General features: G+C 58.4%; 1 protein-coding gene and 1 long non-coding RNA gene across 3 annotated transcripts in view; both read left to right on the top strand.

The window, feature by feature from the left end:
* RASA3 (RAS p21 protein activator 3) overlaps nucleotides 1-18,237 on the top strand; it is a 144,707-nt gene that overhangs the window by 16,417 nt on the left and 110,053 nt on the right. The window lies entirely within an intron of this gene.
* On the top strand, nucleotides 163-8,633 carry LOC134759916 (uncharacterized). The gene is made up of 2 exons (XR_010136841.1): nucleotides 163-6,289; nucleotides 7,254-8,633. It is a non-coding gene; the product is annotated as an uncharacterized LOC134759916 (long non-coding RNA).

Genomic DNA, 18,237 nt, shown 5'->3' with positions numbered 1-18,237 from the left:
ATTAACCAAGAAGAATAATCTCACATTTAAATATAGCTTCACACAAACACATACATCTGTAGCAACGTAGTTACAGGAGACCGAGAAGGCGTGGGGGCTCCTCATCATTCCAGGCTGTGCTTTTCCCTTGAGAAGCGATAGAGGTAGGAGACTGCGGCTGTTTCTGACCTCTGGACCGGTTAGAGAGTGTTTGTAGGGTAAAAACATACACAGGAGGCTGTGTGTTATGGGAGGAGCCACCAAATCGGCAGGCAACAGTGCGGGGGACACGCGGCCTGCAGAGGGCGTGGACATGACCAGCTGCTTCCAGGCCTGCGCTCTGCCTCTGACGGCTTTATCTCCAGGGCGCGAGTCTCTTGTGACAGGAAGTGAGTATTAATGAATCAGTTAACCATTTTGTAAACTGGGAAGTTGTCTTGTGACCAGCCTTCACGCAGGCAGGCGCCTCCCCCGTGTGCCCGACACTAACCCAAGCCTTATGTTTTGTGGGACACGTGGCCTTGCCCGGGCCGAGGGTGGGTGTGACTGTCCAGCCTATGTCACCAAGGTGGCGTGTTCATTTATTGAACTCACATCCTCACCAGCCGTCCCAGCCAGGAGACGCTCGGGAAAACTGCTACCGCACGGCGGCACAGAGGCCTTAAACATGTTGCCACTGGACGTAATGGAGGCTGCCCATGACACCACACGCAAAGCCTCCCATGGGTTCCAAGTATTTTTACACAGCCAGATCTGTCCCTGTGCCTTGTTCAGTGACCTCTCTGTGGAGAGGCCTTCTCCTGCCGGGACCTGTAGTGGCCCACAACTGGGGGTGGGGCTGGGGAACCTGCAGCAGCTCACAACTGGGGGTGGGGCTGGAGGTGCTTTCACCCACGGCCAGGGGTCGTGCCTGGGAATTTCCCAGCTTAGCACCCCCCGTCGTCCCCAGAGCTGGGAGCTGTGGGTCTTTCCACTGTTGGTCACGACTCTGCCCTGTCCCTGCACATGAAGGCTGGTGGCTGAAAAATCAACGCCAAGTAAGCTTTGGAGGGAGCGTGTTTAACCTGCCCTCGGGTTTACAATGAAAGCCTGCCCACATTTTATCAAGGGATGCTCATAAACAAAGGTCGGCGAAGGATGAAGAAAAACAAGTTGCTTTTATGAGTCAATTAAATATATAATAGTGCTCAACTCATTTTGGCCTGTGTGGTTTAAAGAACCAGACGAGAATATGCTGTTATTTACTTAAAGGTAAAATGAGGGTCTGGGCCCATTTTGTACCATTTAGCAAGTGAATGGGTAGCTTTTGTGGTCAGACCTCACTTTGGCTGACAGAGCTAGGAAATGTGCAAGGAGCATTTGCTGATTAATTCATCTCCCTCCATCCGTCCGTGTCCCCGTTCCTTCACCTCGCTGCGTGCCAGGCCGAGATATCCCAGAGAATGTTTCCAGAGGAGTTCTGGACTCAAGTCTAATAAAGGAAACCCCAGGAAATCCAGAAGAGAAAGTTAGCGTGTGACAGGAGGAAATTCGTTTTGCACTCCACAGCTGAATTTGCGGTTGCCTTTCTAACACCACATGGGCCGTGCTGAGGATAGGGCAGGTCTCTCTCCCCTGCACGGACATTGCAGACGCTCGCCGTGGTGGGGTGGATTGATGGACATGGTGCAAGCTGTATGGACATCGCAGATACTACAGACATCGCAGACACTCGCCATGGTGGGGGGACTGATGGACGTGGTGCAAGCTGTATGGACATCGCAGACACTACAGACATCTCAGATGCTCGCCGTGGTGGGGTGGACTGATGGACGCGGTGTGAGCCAGCCAGTCTCTGATGGCAACTGTTTTACATTCCCGGGTAGCATTTGTCCTCTCTGGTTTTCTCATTGGCATCTTTCTCTCTTTTTAAGAAATTCGTCAGAAGCAACATGGTTCTTCCCAGTGAATGTAGCAGAGGTCTGCTTGACATTTTAGATACATTTCTCAAATTCTCCTTCCGTTCCTCGCCAGCCACTGTGTGTTGTGCTGAGCTCAAGCCACAGGTGCGTCTGCCCAAGTGCTGGGCCCTGTCGGGAGGAGCCATCTGAGGCCCCCAGTCTCCATAGAAGAAGGTGCCTGTGAGAGACGACGTGCCAGGAGGAAGCTGGTGTGGCTGAGCAGACAAACTTACACTCAGAGAAGCCTCATCCGTGGAAACAGCCCAGGATGGGCAGCAGCTGTTGGGCTCTGGAGTTGGCGTGTGGCTTATGGCCGAGCATCTCCTTAGGATCATCCCAGCCCTCCAGCTCCTGCCCCCAAGTCAGGAAAGGCTTCCCGTGCATGGCAGGGCCTCCGCGCGCTCTGGAGTCCTGGTCGGCCTCTGCTGGGATGGGCTGGGCCTTTCTCTGAGCCCCAAGGGCTTTAGTGCCTCCCAGCTCTACCTTCCAGCCCTCCCTGAGCTAAGCACCTTCCCAGCCTCCTGCTGGCCTCTGATTCACTCTCTGAACAGGGAGTGTTGCTTTTTTGCTGAGGATTCTCTTGGAAACCCTTTGAGCTGAGAGATGAGCCCACAGCAGTGCCTCTGCCTCGGATGTTGGTGTCCCCTGCGGCCCCAAGGGGAGTGGACGCTGGCAGTCGGGGCACCTTGGCTGTGGGAAAGGAGGACCAGGCTGGCCACAGAGGCCTGAGTGTGTGGGACCAGGGCAAGCAGGGAGAACTGGCATACCCTCACCCCATTCTCCAGTTACCAACCCTTAACCCGGGGCTCTCCTAGCGGGGTCCCCATACCTGCAGCACCAGCATCCCCGGGCACGTGTGTGAAGTGCTCGTGGCAGGCCCCACCCCTACAGAGCTGGGGCTGGGATCTCTCTTTCCACAGGCCCTGCAGAGAGTTCCCGTCCACCTGAAATCTGAGACCCCAGTCTAAAGACTGCGATTCTCTTCCTGCGGAGTATCAGGAGCAGACCAGCTTCCCGAACAGTCACCTGCAGAGCTCCTGCTCCTTCGGGGAGGGCCCTGACTTTCTCGTGGCGGAAATCCTCCACCCAGTCAGGTTCCGGCTGTCCCGGGTCCCCTGGAAGACTCTGGGGATTGATGAGCAGATGCAGGGCTGCCTGGAGCTGGCCTGGCCCCTGGTGCCCTGCTAATGCCATTTTTTGGTAACACCCATTCACAATAGCCTGGCTGAGGGTTTTGTTCTCCTTCTCTTTATTTGCTATCACTAAATCCATCTGATTAAAAATTAGCCTGGTGTGCCCTTGTCCCAGGTGCTGGGGGTGTGCCTGTGGGCCGCTGTTTCCAGGGAGAGGGAGGGACAGTGTCACTTACGGGACCACACAAAGGGGCGAATCTGCCTTTTGCTTTTGTCTCTTCCACTACAGCTCCCACCCTCGCCTGTTCCTTGGAATTAGATAGGGCAAAGTCTGTGCCTCCTTCACTAGCATAAACAGAAGCTATTTTAAGTTGATGGGCCCCAACCCCAACCAAGACACAGGATCCGATGATCCTCTGGAAGCGCCATTTTTGCTCAAATTGCAGCTGGGGATGTCCTAATTCCTGACCACAGATGGAGGTTTGACATTCTCTGCTTTACACGTGAGGTTTTCTGAACAGCTTATGTAGCTAGAGGCTGTTTTGGAGAAACAGAGATGGTCATGGACATAGTTGCAAATACCAAGGCTGTCAGTGGACGTGGACGTGGAGAGGCTGGGCTCTGTGTGACGCAGGAAGTGACGTTTCCCTCCTTAGAGGCTCAGCCCGTTGGAACTCAGCCTGCAGCTCGTTTGAGGCTCAGCCCGTTAGAACTCGGCCTGCAGCTCGTTTGAGGCTCAGCCGTTGGAACTCGGCCTGCAGCTCGTTTGAGGCTCAGCCGGTTAGAACTCGGCCTGCAGCTCGTTTGAGGCTCAGCCCGTTGGAACTTGGCCTGCAGTTTGTTTGTGCCGTTCCATGTTGCAGTTTTAGGGTTTTTTTTTACTTTGAGCAGCCCTGGATTATGACAGGTGTCTGGCGATGTCTTTCCTGACCAGAGCGTGGCTCAGCCCCCGACTGGGGCCCACGGCCAGACCCTCATTCTGCTGCCCCCCAACTGGGACACCGTGGCTCTCTCAGGAGGATTCTCACTCCCCAGCCAAGCACAGTCTGTGGTGTCAAACCTGCCGGTGTCCGGATGGGTGTGTCCTGGTGCTCTGAGGCTCCGGTCCGGGCCGTGGGGACGAGGGAGGCTGAGCGGGTGAAGGCGGCTGTGATGTGTGTGTCACGCCCTGTGCAGGTGCCAGGAGGGGCTGTCGGTCCTCACAGCAGCCAGGGGAGGAAGCTTGTTGTGTTTGTTGCTGATGAGGAAACGGGGCTCTGGGAGAGAAGTGCTTTGCCGGCTCACGCTGGGCCACAGCTGCCTGCTGCTTTCCTGAGAAGCCGTGCAAGGAAGGTGGCGGCCGAGTGCGCGGAACCTGTCCTGTGTGGGGCCAGGGGTCACGCAGCTGTGCAGGGAAGCAGCCGCAGGCACGGTGCCGTCAGTGAGCCGGGCTGTATCCATTTCACCTTATTTCAGACACTGAGATTTGAGTCGCACGTAATGTTCACAGGCGTGAAATATTATCCTTTTGATAATTTTTAAATTACTTAAAATCTACCTTGCGGGCGTTACAGCACAGGGTTTGGTCAGGGGCCCGGGTCTGTCTCTCCCTGGTCCTGGCAGCCGTGTAAGCCCATGGACCCAGAGCAAGGGTCCAGGTTCCAGGCCCTCCTGGGCACTGCTGAATTCTGTCCCACTGACTTAGATTTTTTATGTTTTATTCTGAGCATTTCTGTTTCTGTTGATTCACTATTTTTTTCTGGTTATAGAAGGAATAATTTTTCTTTTACCAACCACCCAAGCTGCAGCCACGTGTGACTGGTCAGGTTTCTGTGATGGGGAGAGGGCCTGGCCCTGAGGTCTGTGTCTCATGGCTCTCACTGGGCTCCGCCAGATGCTCGTTGCCCTGAGGGTGCAGCTGTGGCAGCATCTGTGGGTGGCTGAGGAGACGGGACGTTCACCGGGCAGTTGTGCCCCAAGGGTGTTCTGGGGGCTGCCTCGTGTCCCAGAGCTAGACCCACACGATGCTGAGCCTCGTGCTGCCGTGAGACCACCCCCGGTCAAAGAGACCCAGTCCCCTGCCTCGTGGCCCTGCGCCAGCCCCGCCTCTGGTGATGTCTCTTTGGAAGCCACAGCACGAGGAGGCTGCTCACGGCGTTTGGAGGCTCGAGGGCCTGGTCTCCGGGTGTGCACAGCCGGGATGGAGCAGAAGGACGATGAGCTTAAAAGTCAGAGAGTCCTGGGCTCCAGTTTTGCTTTGACGTTTATGTTGCTTTAAGAGAAAACAGCTCAGCTGCGCTTTTCTCCTCTCCACGGCCCTCGTGGCTGATCTGCATGTAAGAAGATTAGAGAGGACCCTGTGTCAACGTTCGCAGCCCACCACAGGCGCTGAGTAAATGTTGGTCGGTGTTTTTCTCACTTTATTTTCGAGCTGTCATTGGCTTGCGATTTTGTAAAAGGCAGCTGGGGTGTGGATTGGAGTGGAGCTCTAAGATGCTTGAGGCAAGAGGAGGCTGTGAACAGGTCTGAGGATTTGGACTGGGAACCACGCAGCGCAAACGAGCTGAGTTCGAGAAAGGCCTCAGTGCCTTGAAAGGCAGCTGCTGTTTACACTTTTCTCAAGACAGAGGCTTCACGTGGTCGCCGTTCACACAAGTGCCGAGCAAGACCCTGGCACCAGAGGCGTGGACTGAAAATGAAGCCACCGGAACATCCTGTGACCATCATGAAGCCGGTCGTGGTCGGGGGCCCGTGTGTGTGTCAGGCCAGGGCCCTGCTGCCTGCCCTCTGGCTTAGGAATCCAGTTGGGGAGAAATGCTCCCTCTGAGTACCCCTGGGGTTTTGACCCAGCTCGAGGTTGTAAACAGGCAGAGGGGGCCGAATGGAGAGGCTTCGCTGTGATAGAGACCTGGGCCTGCCCTGCCGCCGTCCGCCGGGAGCCCACGGCAGCCTCGCCCTCCGACACCCGCACGCTACGTGCGGTGCACTGAACTGCAGGACGCCTGTGTTGCCGCCAGTTCTGCTGTTTGGGAAAAACTCTCTGTGTTAAGTTGGATCTTCCTTGTGACTGATTCAGAGGAGCCACATTGTTACGGAAGGGCTGGGACCCAGACACAGGGTCCAGAGTGTCCTCGAGGTATCAGAAGAACTCCTGGAGAGCAAGCCGAGGGCTGTGTCATCGCCACACCCTCCGTGGGTCCCTGCTCCCGAGTGAGGCTGTGCCCAGCCACCCAGTGACTCAGAAGCTGTGCACACAAGGTGTGAATCCCACCTTGCTCTAGCACCAAGAAAACAGCACCATGGTGATGGGATGTGGATGACGGATGCGGGGTGACAGACGGGATAATGGACGTGGGGTGATGGATGCGGGGTGATGGATGCAGGGTGACAGACAGGGGATCACGGACACGGGGTGACGGACGGAGGATGACGGACGCAGGGTGATGGATGCGGGGTGATGGACAGGGGATGACGGACGTGGGGTGACGGGTGGAGGGTGACAGATGGGGGATGACGGACGTGGGGTGACAGACGGGATGACAGATGTGGGGTGATGGACGGGGGATGACGGACGCGGGGTGATGGATGGGGGTGACGGACGTGGGGTGATGGACATGGGATGACAGACGTGGGATGACGGATGTGGGGTGACAGACGGGGGTGATGGTCACAGGGTGACAGATGCAGGGTGACAGACATGGGGTGACGGACAGGGGATGACGGACACGGGGTGACTGACAGATGCGGGGTGATGGGGGATGATGGATGCGGGGTGACGGACGGGATGACAGAGGATGATGGGCTGTGGGGTGACAGACGCGGGGTGATGGACGGGATGACGGAGGATGATGGGCTGTGGGGATGACAGGACTTCTCAGCGCTGGTTGCTCCTGCCTGGGGGTGGGAATGAGTGGGAAGGAGAAAGGCTCGGAGAGGTCCTTATCCAGTGGCCAGGAGCGGGGCTCAGGTTTTTCGTAGTGTTCAGGGAATCCTGCAGGGCCACCCCCACCATGCCGGCGGGGAAGCAGGCTTGGAGAGGCTTAGCCTTTGAGGCGGCCGTGGAGAGTGGCACTCAGGGGCTGGCTCAGGTCCCAGGCCGGGCGCGAGCTGATCCACGTCAGCCTCTGGTTCTGAAACACTGAGCCTGGCTCCATTCTGAAAAGTACAGCAGTAATTTGAGCCTTGTTCTGAATGGCCCCGCTGATTCATCCTGCTCTTGCAGGGCCCTGCTGAAGGACAGCGGCTTCTGCTTCCTCCGATCCTGGCAGCCTGGAACTTCCTGAGAGGACTGGGCATGTGGACAGCCATGGTGGGGGACGTCCTTTAAACTGGGGAATGGGCTCCCCTAGATACAGTCGCTTCCACAGGAATCTTCTAGAGCCTCACCCAGGGCAGAGCGGACACCCGCAGCAGCCTGGAGTTCCGGGGAGCCCTGGCCTGTCCCTGGGTCATGAGGGACAGGCCAGCCCCCAACCCTTGGGTAGGAAGAGCCCAGGCCTCAGACAGGACAGGCACATGGGTGAACAGATGGCTTCCCCTGCAGGAGGAGATGCAGCCGTTCAGAAGCAGACCTCCAGCGTGGGAAAATCAGACCCATGGCGTCAGGATGCATGAAGGCAGGACACACAGGCCCGTCCCCTGCGAGGGTCAGGACATGAAGGAGGGACACACAGGCCTGTCCCCTGCGAGGACCAGGACACAAAGGCAGACACACAGGCCACGTCCCCCGTGAGGGTCAGGGTGCCCAGGGTCAAGGCTGGAGCCTGAACGCTGTCCGCAGACCGTGGCTGGATGGAGACTGCCATGTTGAAATGCCTGCACATCTGATGGAGGCGTGGCCATGCACACGAGAGAGGAGGTGGGGGTGTGCACACCAAGCTGTCTTCGCCACTGCGCCTCTGGGGGGGGCCTGGCTGAGGGAGGGAAAAAAGTTAACTTTTTCTACCTGGAGACTTAACTGGCTGGAATAAATATCTATTTCTTTGTAATTAAGAACATTTTAAAATACAGAAAAATAGTTTCCTTATAAGACTTTTAATTTTGAACATACGCAGAGCTTTCTAAAAGGGACGCAGCATATAGTTTGGTTTCTGTGGCCATGTGCCTTCCATGTGCATGGAGGATGGACAGGTGGTTTTGTAACGTGTGTCATAGTTTGCACCCAGCTGGTTCAGGTGTTAAACCAAAAACAATTAATAAAGCAATGGTGGTGATCAGTTCAGACAGAGCCCAACCCCTCCCCATGCCAGGGGCTTATGCTCCGGAGTGGGAAGCATGTTCTAAGTAAGACTTGTGTGTGAATTTTCTACACCTACGCTAAGTAAAATGGGCATTTATTTACAAAGCTCCGAATTACATTACATTTTATATTTTATGTTGAAACTTCATTAGGAAAAATTGCCATTATTGTTACACGTAATGAGTTGACTGTCAATATTTAATATAAACGAAGGAAATGTTGGCAAAAGAGAAATTAGACCTAACATTTTTATTTATAATAATCTCAAATGCTGTTAAATTTGTAAGCATTTCTGTTGCTTTATAGATGTTTTGGAAAAGCTAATTTTAAGTTTTCAAGAATGAGAAGTTGTCCCCACTGAAAGCCTAGCACGTTAGCGTCTTTCTTTGCGTTAGTTTCTCTCCATTCTTATTTTGCCCCGTGGAGATACAGTGCGCGCACACACATTCAATATTAAACACACATCTGTAAACACACACAGGAAACATTAAACCCATATATTTCTATGTATTATTGAAAGTTCATCAGAAAAGACAGCAGAGGCCGTGTGCTGCTCTGTGATGCACCCATCAGAGGCTGTGATCCATCCAGAGGCTGCCGTGTGCTGCTCTGTCATGCGCACCCATCCAGAGGCTGCCGTGTGCTGCTCTGTCATGCGCACCCATCCAGAGGCTGCCGTGTGCTGCTCTGAGATGCGCACCCATCCCAACACCCGGTCATCCTCTTCCTCCCATTCAGTGCCTGTGATTTCCTGCCGTGGCCCCAGCGGAACAGCAGCTCTGCAGGGTCAGGACTGCTCGGCTCAGGGCAGGTGCAAGGCGCTCTGTGTGTCAGAGTCTCGCACTGTGGAATGCCCGCTTCCTTTCCCCCACGCTGATTCCCCTCACTGTGTAGCTTACCATAATAGTTTCACAGCTAGCTGACTTCCTTAGGCCACTGGAGTATTGATTTATTCTCATGTTCTCTTAAAATATTTTTCAAAGATTGAGAAGACACCGTAAATATGCCGTCATGGTCAGGTGTCAGGACAACGGACGGGCTGCTCAGAGCCTGGCCTGGTTTCTGTCATTTCTGGAATGCTGTGGGTCTGCTGTAGACGCCAGTGCCTCCCATCCAGCCTCAGGCTGGGTGAAGCGAGGTGGAGGGAGCGTCTGTTTGGTCAGTGCTGGCCCCGGATGTGCCTGTGGCCTTGTCAGGCAGGAGGCAGGCGAGGAGCTTCGATGCCAGCGGTCCCTGTCCCTGTGCTGGAAAAGGGGGGCTCCTGTGGCCTTGTCGGGCAGGAGGCAGGCGAGGAGCTTCGATGCCAGCGGTCCCTGTCCCTGTGCTGGAAGAGGGGGCTCCTGTGGCCTTGTCGGGCAGGAGGTAGGCGAGGAGCTTCGATGCCAGCGGTCCCTGTCCCTGTGCTGGAAGAGGGGGCTACTGTGGCCTTGTCGGGCAGGAGGTAGGCGAGGAGCTTCGATGCCAGCGGTCCCTGTCCCCGTGCTGGAGGAGGGGGGCTGCCGGTGCTGCTCCTCCTTGGCTGAGGCCTCCTGAGCCCTTTTCCCCTAGGTGTCCCCTCCCAAAGCCGGGCTCCTCATAAATTTGGGGGTACAGAGCTCTGCGGCACCCCTTGGTGGAGTTGCCTCTGGAGAGCTCTGCTGCTGCTGTGAACCTGCCTCTGCTTGCTGGTCACACGGCTGCCCAGTGAGCACCTCTTGGTGCAGGGTCCATGGCACCCTGGCATCTCAGAGGGCTGGCGGCTGCTGGGGATGAGGCTGGAGCCCAAGGGCGGGGTGGGGGCTTGCATGGGGGTCGTCCTCCCAGTCCCGGACCTGCCCTCCACCTGGGGAGAGCCCCACCCACCCTTCTGAGGTGACAGCTTGGCCCTGGAGACTATCTGCCCTGGCTGGGGGCCAGGCGTGCTCTCCATCTCCAGGGATTCTGGGGCTTGGGGAGGTCACAGTCTGTTGGAGGAGGGTGCGCCAATTGGCCAAAGGGTGTTTATGGCCCGAGGTGGAGGCTGGGCGCGGGGGGACGAGGGCCTGGGGGCCACCCTTCCTGTGAGGGCTGCTGACGCTGGTGTTGGCAACACTCAGGTGAACGTGTGTGGGCTGGGGAGGGGGTGAACGTGTGTGGGGAGGGGAGGGGGTGAACGTGTGTGGGGAGGGGAGGGGGTGAACGTGTGTGGGGAGGGGAGGGGGTGAGCGTGTGTGGGGAGGGGAGGGGGTGAACGTGTGTGGGGAGGGGAGGGGGTGAGCGTGTGTGGGGAGGGGAGGGGGTGAGCGTGTGTGGGGAGGGGAGGGGGTGAGCGTGTGTGGGGAGGGGAGGGGGTGAGCGTGTGTGGGGAGGGGAGGGGGTGAGCGTGTGTGGGGAGGGGAGGGGGTGGGCGTGTGTGGGGAGGGGAGGGGGTGAACGTGTGTGGGGAGGGGAGGGGGTGAGCGTGTGTGGGGAGGGGAGGGGGTGAGCGTGTGTGGGGAGGGGAGGGGGTGAGCGTGTGTGGGGAGGGGAAGGGGTGAACGTGTGTGGGGAGGTGAGCAGTTAGCATGTGTGGGGAGGGGAGGGGGTGAGCGTGTGTGGGGAGGGGAGGGGGTGAGCGTGTGTGGGGAGGGGAGGGGGTGAGCGTGTGTGGGGAGGGGAAGGGGTGAGCGTGTGTGGGCTGGGGAGGGGGTGAACGTGTGTGAGCTGCAGAGGGGGTAGCCCCCCCCCAGAACAGACACTGCACTGCAGCCTGCACTTGGAGTCTGATGCTCTCTCAAGCAGTCTTGTCCTGAGTCGTAAATAAGGAACGGAAAACCAAAGTTTTGATTTGCTATTTTCTCCTATTCTGAAGGTGCCATTGAGATGCCAAATCTCGGGCGGTTCAGGCTTTTGGCTGTGGTTCTCCACAGGGCGGCTGATGAGAGGCTTTGTGGCCGGCCCACTAGGAGGGCATCGGATGCTCGCCCTGTAATTGCGCTGGGTGTGCCCACCACCGGAGTTCCCGCCCCTGATGACAGGGTCAGGCAGAGAGGCCGGTTCCTGCTAGCTACAGGTTTTGTGGGTACAGGTCATGGGGTGTGGGCTGTGGGTTGAGCCTCTGGCCAGGGTGTGGTGGCATCTCAGGTCTCATCGCCGGTGGGTGTCTGTGGCCGGGGCAGCGTGGACGCATCAGGGGTGGCAGTGCTGAACCGAGACTCGGGCTCCGGTGTCAGGTGCTCCTCGGCGGCTTGTTTCTGTGTCCCCCGTCCCCCCGTCTGGGAGCCGCCCGACCTTCCCTTTGGATGTAGCGTGTGTCTGGGTTTCTTGGTGTTCTCTGTGCTTTGCGAGGGTGAGAGCTACCCCAGAGAGAATGCCAAGCTCTTCCCAGACACCCCGAAGGGCCAAGGCAGCCTTCACTGTGCTGAAGCTGGCTGTGGTCTCTTGGGCATCTCTCCCGACTTGGGCCAGGTGCACAGTGGGGTAGGGCGAATGTGCACACATTTCCGGCGGACTTGGGGGAGACCCTCTAGGTCTCCTTGAAGCACAGAGCCAGTGCACCTGGCTTCTCTGCCAAACACAGCAACAGTCACGGCCATTGGCCACAGCCACCTCCACGACAGCCACAGCTGCATTTCTCCCGCTGGGGCCGGCTGCACCGGAGCTGCCCACATGAGCATCCTTGGCTGACAGCATTGCAGCCTCACTCTTAGAGGTGAGCGAGCAGCAGGGGTGGTTTGGTTCAGGGACCCCAACTCTGGAAGCCCACCTGCCTGGGGCTGGACTCAGGCCCCGTGTTGCCTTGTGGGTGGGTGGGTGGGTGGCACTGCTGGCTGTGTCCACGGCGATTATACAGATGACTTGGTCTTCCTGTCATCCCCCAGCCCACAGGACTCCAGCCTCCACAGGCTTTGCCGCCCTCCCCAGGGGTCAGGAAGCCCCGGAGACCATAGGACAGAGGTGGTTTAGTTGGGAGTGTCGCCCTGGGGGTAGGCGAGGCAGGACGGGCAGTGACGCTGCGGCCTTGGCCGTGACACCACCTGGTGGGCTGCAGTCCCACTTCTGCCCCTGCCACCGGCCGTGTGGCCTGCTCACCACCCTGGGCCTCAGCATCTTCTCCTGCAAAATGGGGTCGTGATGGTTCCTGAGAGTTTGTGTGTAGAGGGCAGTGCTGGCACAAAACGTCAGAGACAGGGCCCCTCACACCTCCTGCCCGTCCCACGCAGCTGCACCAGGCTTCGGGGGAGGGTGGGGCCTGAGCTTGGTTCTTCCTGTGGGAAGCGCTCTCACTCCCTCTCTGTCCCTCCCTGCCTCCGTCTCTCTGTCCCTCTCCCCCTTACCGTCTCTCTGTCTCCGTCTCTCTTCCTCCTTCGCTCTCGCTCTCCCCCAGCACAGGTCCGACGGTCTGGTTCGGTGTCCGCTGCTCTGCCACCCTCTGGGCTCCTGGCTGGGGCTCTGCTCTGTTTCTCAGCCCGCTGCCTGCCCACTGCCCGCCTACCGCCCACCTGCCACCCGCCTACCCCCCGCCCGCTGTGGATCGTGCGCTTCACAGCCCCCGTCTTTCTGTTTTCTGGCACTGGAAGAAGACACTCTTTTTAAGACAGTCCTGTGACTCACAACCAAAGGGAGGTCATGTGCATTGCACAGTTGTTGCAATCTGGGGGTCTCCGCTCAAGGCTGGGGGCTGTGTGTCGGGCAGGTCCTTCGGTGCTGGGCACGGGGTCTTTCACCCTGCAGACGTCGCTTGTGGGGTCCTTGGAAACTGAGACCCCTGCTCCCCACTTTCTGATGAGAGGGCCCCGTCTGTCTTTATGCCGTGGTCCAGGGTGAGTTGATTTCCTCATGCTGTGGTCCAGGGTGAATGATGTGCCACGTTTCCTGGGAATGACATTTTCCATGTTTTCCAGACGCCATTGGCATGGCCCACTTTGGAATCCAGCAGGTGACTTCAGGGCCCCCAAGCCTCTCACGTCCTCCCCCAGGACCCCGGGTGCACCTGCAGCAGTTAAGGGAGACACTTAGACACTGCCATCTTCCCTGGAAGGTTCCAGTTCCAACTCTGGGGCTGTTCGGGTTTTGCGCATTTCACTGCTGGCTTCACTGTTTTACCAACAGGGGTGACTTGGAAACAAGGACAGCCGAGCGTGTTTGCCAACGAAAGCCCGGATCTCTGGCGTGCAGCGCCGGCTGGGGCTCCTGGCATGGGTCAGGGCCGGGATCAGGCCCCTCGAGGTTCAGATTGTCCATGGGGTGGTGCTTAGACACTGTCTCGGGGCGGGGCCCAGCACCAGCAGTGGCTGGCAGCTCTCCAGCCCTGAGGGGTTCCTCCTCCCTCTGTCCTTCCTGTAGAGGTGCAGGCCCCTGGTGGGCCGTGGGGGTGCAGGGGGTGCAGGGGGTGCTGGGGCCACTGTCCACCCGTCCTGGTTGGGGGTAGACCTCGCTGGGCACAACCCCTTCCTAGCACATGGCCCAGGGGTCTGCTTGCCAGTTGGATTTTCCCTTCCTTTCCCTCTGAAATTCCCTGGTTCTTCAATTTTGGTCCCTTTTTCTGGGCCTCTCTGACTCATCTGTAACAGAAGTGCGGAGAGGTTTGGTGGCTGCCGTTGGCCAGGCCTGCAGGACCCTGCCTTGCTGGTGACTGCACAGGCCATCCATGTGGGTGTGGGGAGCCCCTGTCCCCACACCCCCGGCTGCTCCTCAGGCCCCCAGGTGTGTCCAGCCTGACACCAGCTGACGCTCACCCCCTCACCTGCGGTTTCAGTCACATGTGGTCAGCCGTGGTCCAAAAATGTTAAGTGGAAAATTCTAAAAATAAGCAATTTCTGAGTATTTTTAAATCGTGTGGCATTCTCAGTAGTGGTTGAGGCCCCGCGGTCCACCTGTCAGTCACCTAGCAGCCTCTCCAGGTGGCAAGAACACAGACACACGGGGCCGGGCTCCAGGGCTTCAGGTGTCCCTGGGGCCTTGGAGTGTTTCTCTAAGGCTACACAGTTCCCAAACGGCTGGACGTTTAAACAGGTCCGGGCAGCAGAGAGACCGAACCAGCCTGGGATTTTCCGAGTTGAGGCTGTTTCCCCAGGTGTCCTGGTGTGGGATGTGCTTTCTGGCATTTTCCATGGAAGCCACGTCAGCCGCCTTCTTCCCAACTGCTAGGGCCGGCTGCCGCGCTTGTCTTGGAGGTGGTTTCCAGAACAAACTTCCAGCCAGCCGTGGGGCGCGGCGCAGGGGGACTGGGCCCGGACGGGGGTCCCTGGCTGCTCTGAGCATCACGTCCTCTGCCTGACAGAGCCCTGCCTCCAGGACCTGCCTCCCCTTTCCAGGCCACGCTGACCAAGTGCTTTGCAGGCGGGCGGCCCCTGGGTGTTCCGCACAAGAGTCTAAAATCTCCTTTCAAAATGCTTGGAGGCTGCTGTGCACCCCATGGCCGAAGCTCTGAGGCTGCCCCAGGACGCAGTGGGGAGGGTCGGGGCCGAGGGGCAGCCGCTTCTGTGCCGCTTCTGGCACAGAAGCATCCACATCGCGCGCCCTCGGCACCGCGGGCCGGGGCGGGCCGGGGCAGAGTCAGAGCCGCGTCTCCTGCGAGCTCCTGCATTCACCATTCAGTGTCTTCTATTGCGCAGAGTTTGGAAAGCCTTGCTGTGTTCAGGTGTGGCAGTGTGGTCTCTCCACCCTGGCCTGCCGCTCTTCCAGAGCAGACGCTTTGCAAACCCGGAGTTTTTCTTGCTTGATTAGGACAATAGTTTTTAAACAGCGTTAGAGTTAAGGAGATAAAACTCTGACTGGGTGTGAGCATCGAGCGGAGCATGTGGGGGCTGCAGGGGCTGCTGTGGGGGCTGTGGGGGGGCTGCTGTGGGGGCTGTGGGGGGGCTGTGGGAGGGCTGCTGTGGGGGCTGTGGGGGGGCTGCTGTGGAGGCTACAGGGGGGCTGCTGTGGGGGTACTGCAGGGGGGCTGTGGGGGGGATGCTGTGGGGGAGCTGCTGTGGAGGCTGCAGGGGGGCTGTGGGAGCTGTGGGGTGGGGGTGCTGTGGGGGCTGCATCTCAGGCGCTGACCCTGCATTTGGGCCAGTTTTAAACAGAGCCTTACTTAGGTCCCAGGCAGGGAGGGAAAGGAGAGAGACGCGCTATGTGAACACGGGTCTGAGAAGCACTGACCAGAGGCCTGAGTCATTCCCAGACACTCCGGGGAATCCAAATATGCCTGGAAAGGGAGAGGCAGTCCCCTCCCTCCCCGACCCAGCACCCACCCACAAGACACGCTATTTCTGTACCGTCTCTGTGTGATGGAGGCCTGGGAGTGGCTGCAGCCCAGGCTGCCGGCCCCGCGTGTCCCCATGCAGGGAGGAGCTTCGTCCCCGGCCTCAGGCCTCAGCAGCTGCCTGTGGCTTGGGAGCGTCTGTTGTGCTTCTGGCTCTGGCCTTCACTGCTGTTCTGACCTTGAGGAAAGGAGGGGTGGTCTGGGGGGCTCGGGTGGCCGGGCCCTGACTGCTGTGGTTCTGGCATCAGTGGGCGTTGCTGCCTTCTTGCCTGCGGGGCCACTCTATGCAGCCTCTTTTTCTTGTGCTGCTGAAGCAAAGGTTAGAGTGTAGCCCAAAGCTCTGTTAAAATAAATTTCAGAGCTTTTATATCTTCATTCTTTAAATCCCTTCCGAGGTCTTTCCCCAGCCCTCGCGCCTTTCACTGCCTCTCTCCTTGCTGTCTGGGACATCCCACGGGGATCCTGCTTCCCTGGGTCTGGGCTGGTCTCTCCTCTGGACTCTCAGCCGGCGTCCATGCCCCTCGCCCTTCCTGCCTCCCCTCATCCCGGCCATGGGGTTTCCCACATCTCGATGGGAGGGGGCCGGCCAGCCCGAGTCCACACACACACCCTTAACATCCTGATCCCAGCCCACCAGGTCTCAGGGCTGCAGCCCTGCTGCACTTTCGCCTGTTTGTGTCTCTGTCCCCCATGGCTCTGGTGCGGACCCCTGGGTGTCGCTGGTGTGAGGCCTGGCTGGGCACACGGACCCTGGGATCCTTAGCACCTGCTGACCCGCACCTGGGTCCCTGTTGCCTTGTCTGCCTGTTCTCTCTCCTCTCAGCTCTGCCCCCAGGGTAGAGGGCATGGCCTCCCGTTTGATTTTTTTTCCTGCTGTCTTGGCTGGGCCTGGCTCGTCGCTGATGAGCCGTTGACCACAGGCTGCCCGCCGTAGCCCTGTGTGCTGTGCCTTTCGCTGGGCGCCATGCTCCCCTGCAGCCCCCAGACTTGGAGTTTGGGCCCTGGGGTCCACTTGGGCCTCTCTGTGCTGGCAGCCGGCCTGGGCCTGGATCGGGGCTGTAGCCCCTCGGCGTGCTCAGCCGAGGGCCGAGAGCTGCCTTTGTCTGAGGTCTCCATCTGGGCCCACCTTGTTCCCAGGGGTATCCACTCTCTCTCTGGTGGTCTCCCCGGACCCCCTGTGGTGGAGCCCTGGCCGTCTGCACTGCTGCACGGCGTGCACAGGGTCACGAATGAGACAAGACCTCATGGTGGGGCCTTGAGACCCAGGCAGGGCCTTCCTGACGCATCCACTCCGCGTAGGCTGCGTGCCCCGTCCTGTCTGCTGCCCACTCTCTCCCGCCTCTTGCCCTAGAAACCTGCACATCAGCTTCCGTCTCGGCGTCTGCATCCCGGGCAACTGTGTGGCCCTGCAGAGGGGAGCCATTCTGTAAGATGGACTGGGACAAGGAGATGGACGACAGCCTTTGTGGCCGGGCACTTCCGTTCTGTGATTGCTGCTTCATGTTACTGCTCTCTTCTGGGAAAAGGAACTCAGAGGGCGTTCAGATGCTTCAGGAAGATACTTCCAGTGGGGTTTTCAGGCTGCATCATTCCTTTCTTTGAGAAACACCCTGAGGCATCTATTTGCTGCCTGCCTCATCGCTGTGACGTTCTGTCTCATGTAGCAGCGATGGTGTCTTTTGGACCCATTGCCCCGAATCGGGAATGGGATGGATGTTCGGGTGTTTGCTCCTGGCGCCCTGTGGGGATGCAGGCGCCTTGTGGGGATGCACACAGCATAGCCGGGCAGGTTGCCGGCTGCTTGTAGACTTGCGGCTTTTCAGGACACACTGGCACCTGCCGTCTGACCTTATCTGCAGGGTATTTTATTGCTCAGTTAACTGAAGCAGAGATGAGTGACAGTTCTAAGACCACCCAGGCCTCTCGCCCCTGGAGAGTTCCCAGTTAGCTCTAAAGAAGCTCCTTTGGTCAGCCCGTATCTGCTGAAAACCGCTCGGTCCAGAGGGGATGTGTGCACACAACCATAGCTGCTGTGCCTGGGGGAAGGGGAAGTGCCACAGCCTCAGTGACAACTGTGACGCCATGAACACTCAGGGACAGGTGCAGTGGTTTTGGGGGTGATCTGGGAGCCTCGTGGAGGAGCAGACTCTGAGAGTGGCCTGGTGCATGGGAAGGATTGAGACACAGAGGAGGGCACTGCAGGCGGGGAGAACGCATGTACAAAGGCACACACGTTGGCAAACACGGAGTGCGTTTGGCTGGGGTGTAGGGTGAGTACGTCTGAGAGAGCAGTGAGATCGGCCTGGACACAGACGGACATTGCTTGTAGGGGCTTCAGAGTCTGGCTGAAGGGTCAGTGCTTCATTCGGTGGGTGCTGGAGAGCTGTTGAGTGCTTTGGGGGACAAGGAGGGAAGGGTGGTCATAACTGTGGTGGAGTCAGTGTGGTGCTACAGTGTTTAGAGAATGGAAAGGGAAGGCGTTTGGGAAATGGGTCATTTGGCTGGAAAGGAGCAGTTGTTCCCGCAGGAGCAATCGGGTTATTCCAGGCTGGAATAGTTTGAATCACGGAGGAGGGTGAGTTGCACCCAGGACATGGATGGTCGGCCAGAGCTCATACTCTGCAAACTTCCCGGCCAGGGTCCCCAGTACTGAACACTATGAGAAGGTGGCTTCAGGCAGGAGGTCGGCTCACAGATGGGCAATGCACAGGGTTCCGAGCCGGGCGTGCAGAACCACCGAGTGTCGGACAACAGCCGAGATGCTATTCAGGTGACTGT

This window comes from Pongo abelii, chromosome 14, assembly GCF_028885655.2.
Source record: "Pongo abelii isolate AG06213 chromosome 14, NHGRI_mPonAbe1-v2.0_pri, whole genome shotgun sequence".
NCBI lineage: Eukaryota > Metazoa > Chordata > Mammalia > Primates > Hominidae > Pongo > Pongo abelii.
This window is presented reverse-complemented; position numbering and strand designations above follow the sequence as displayed.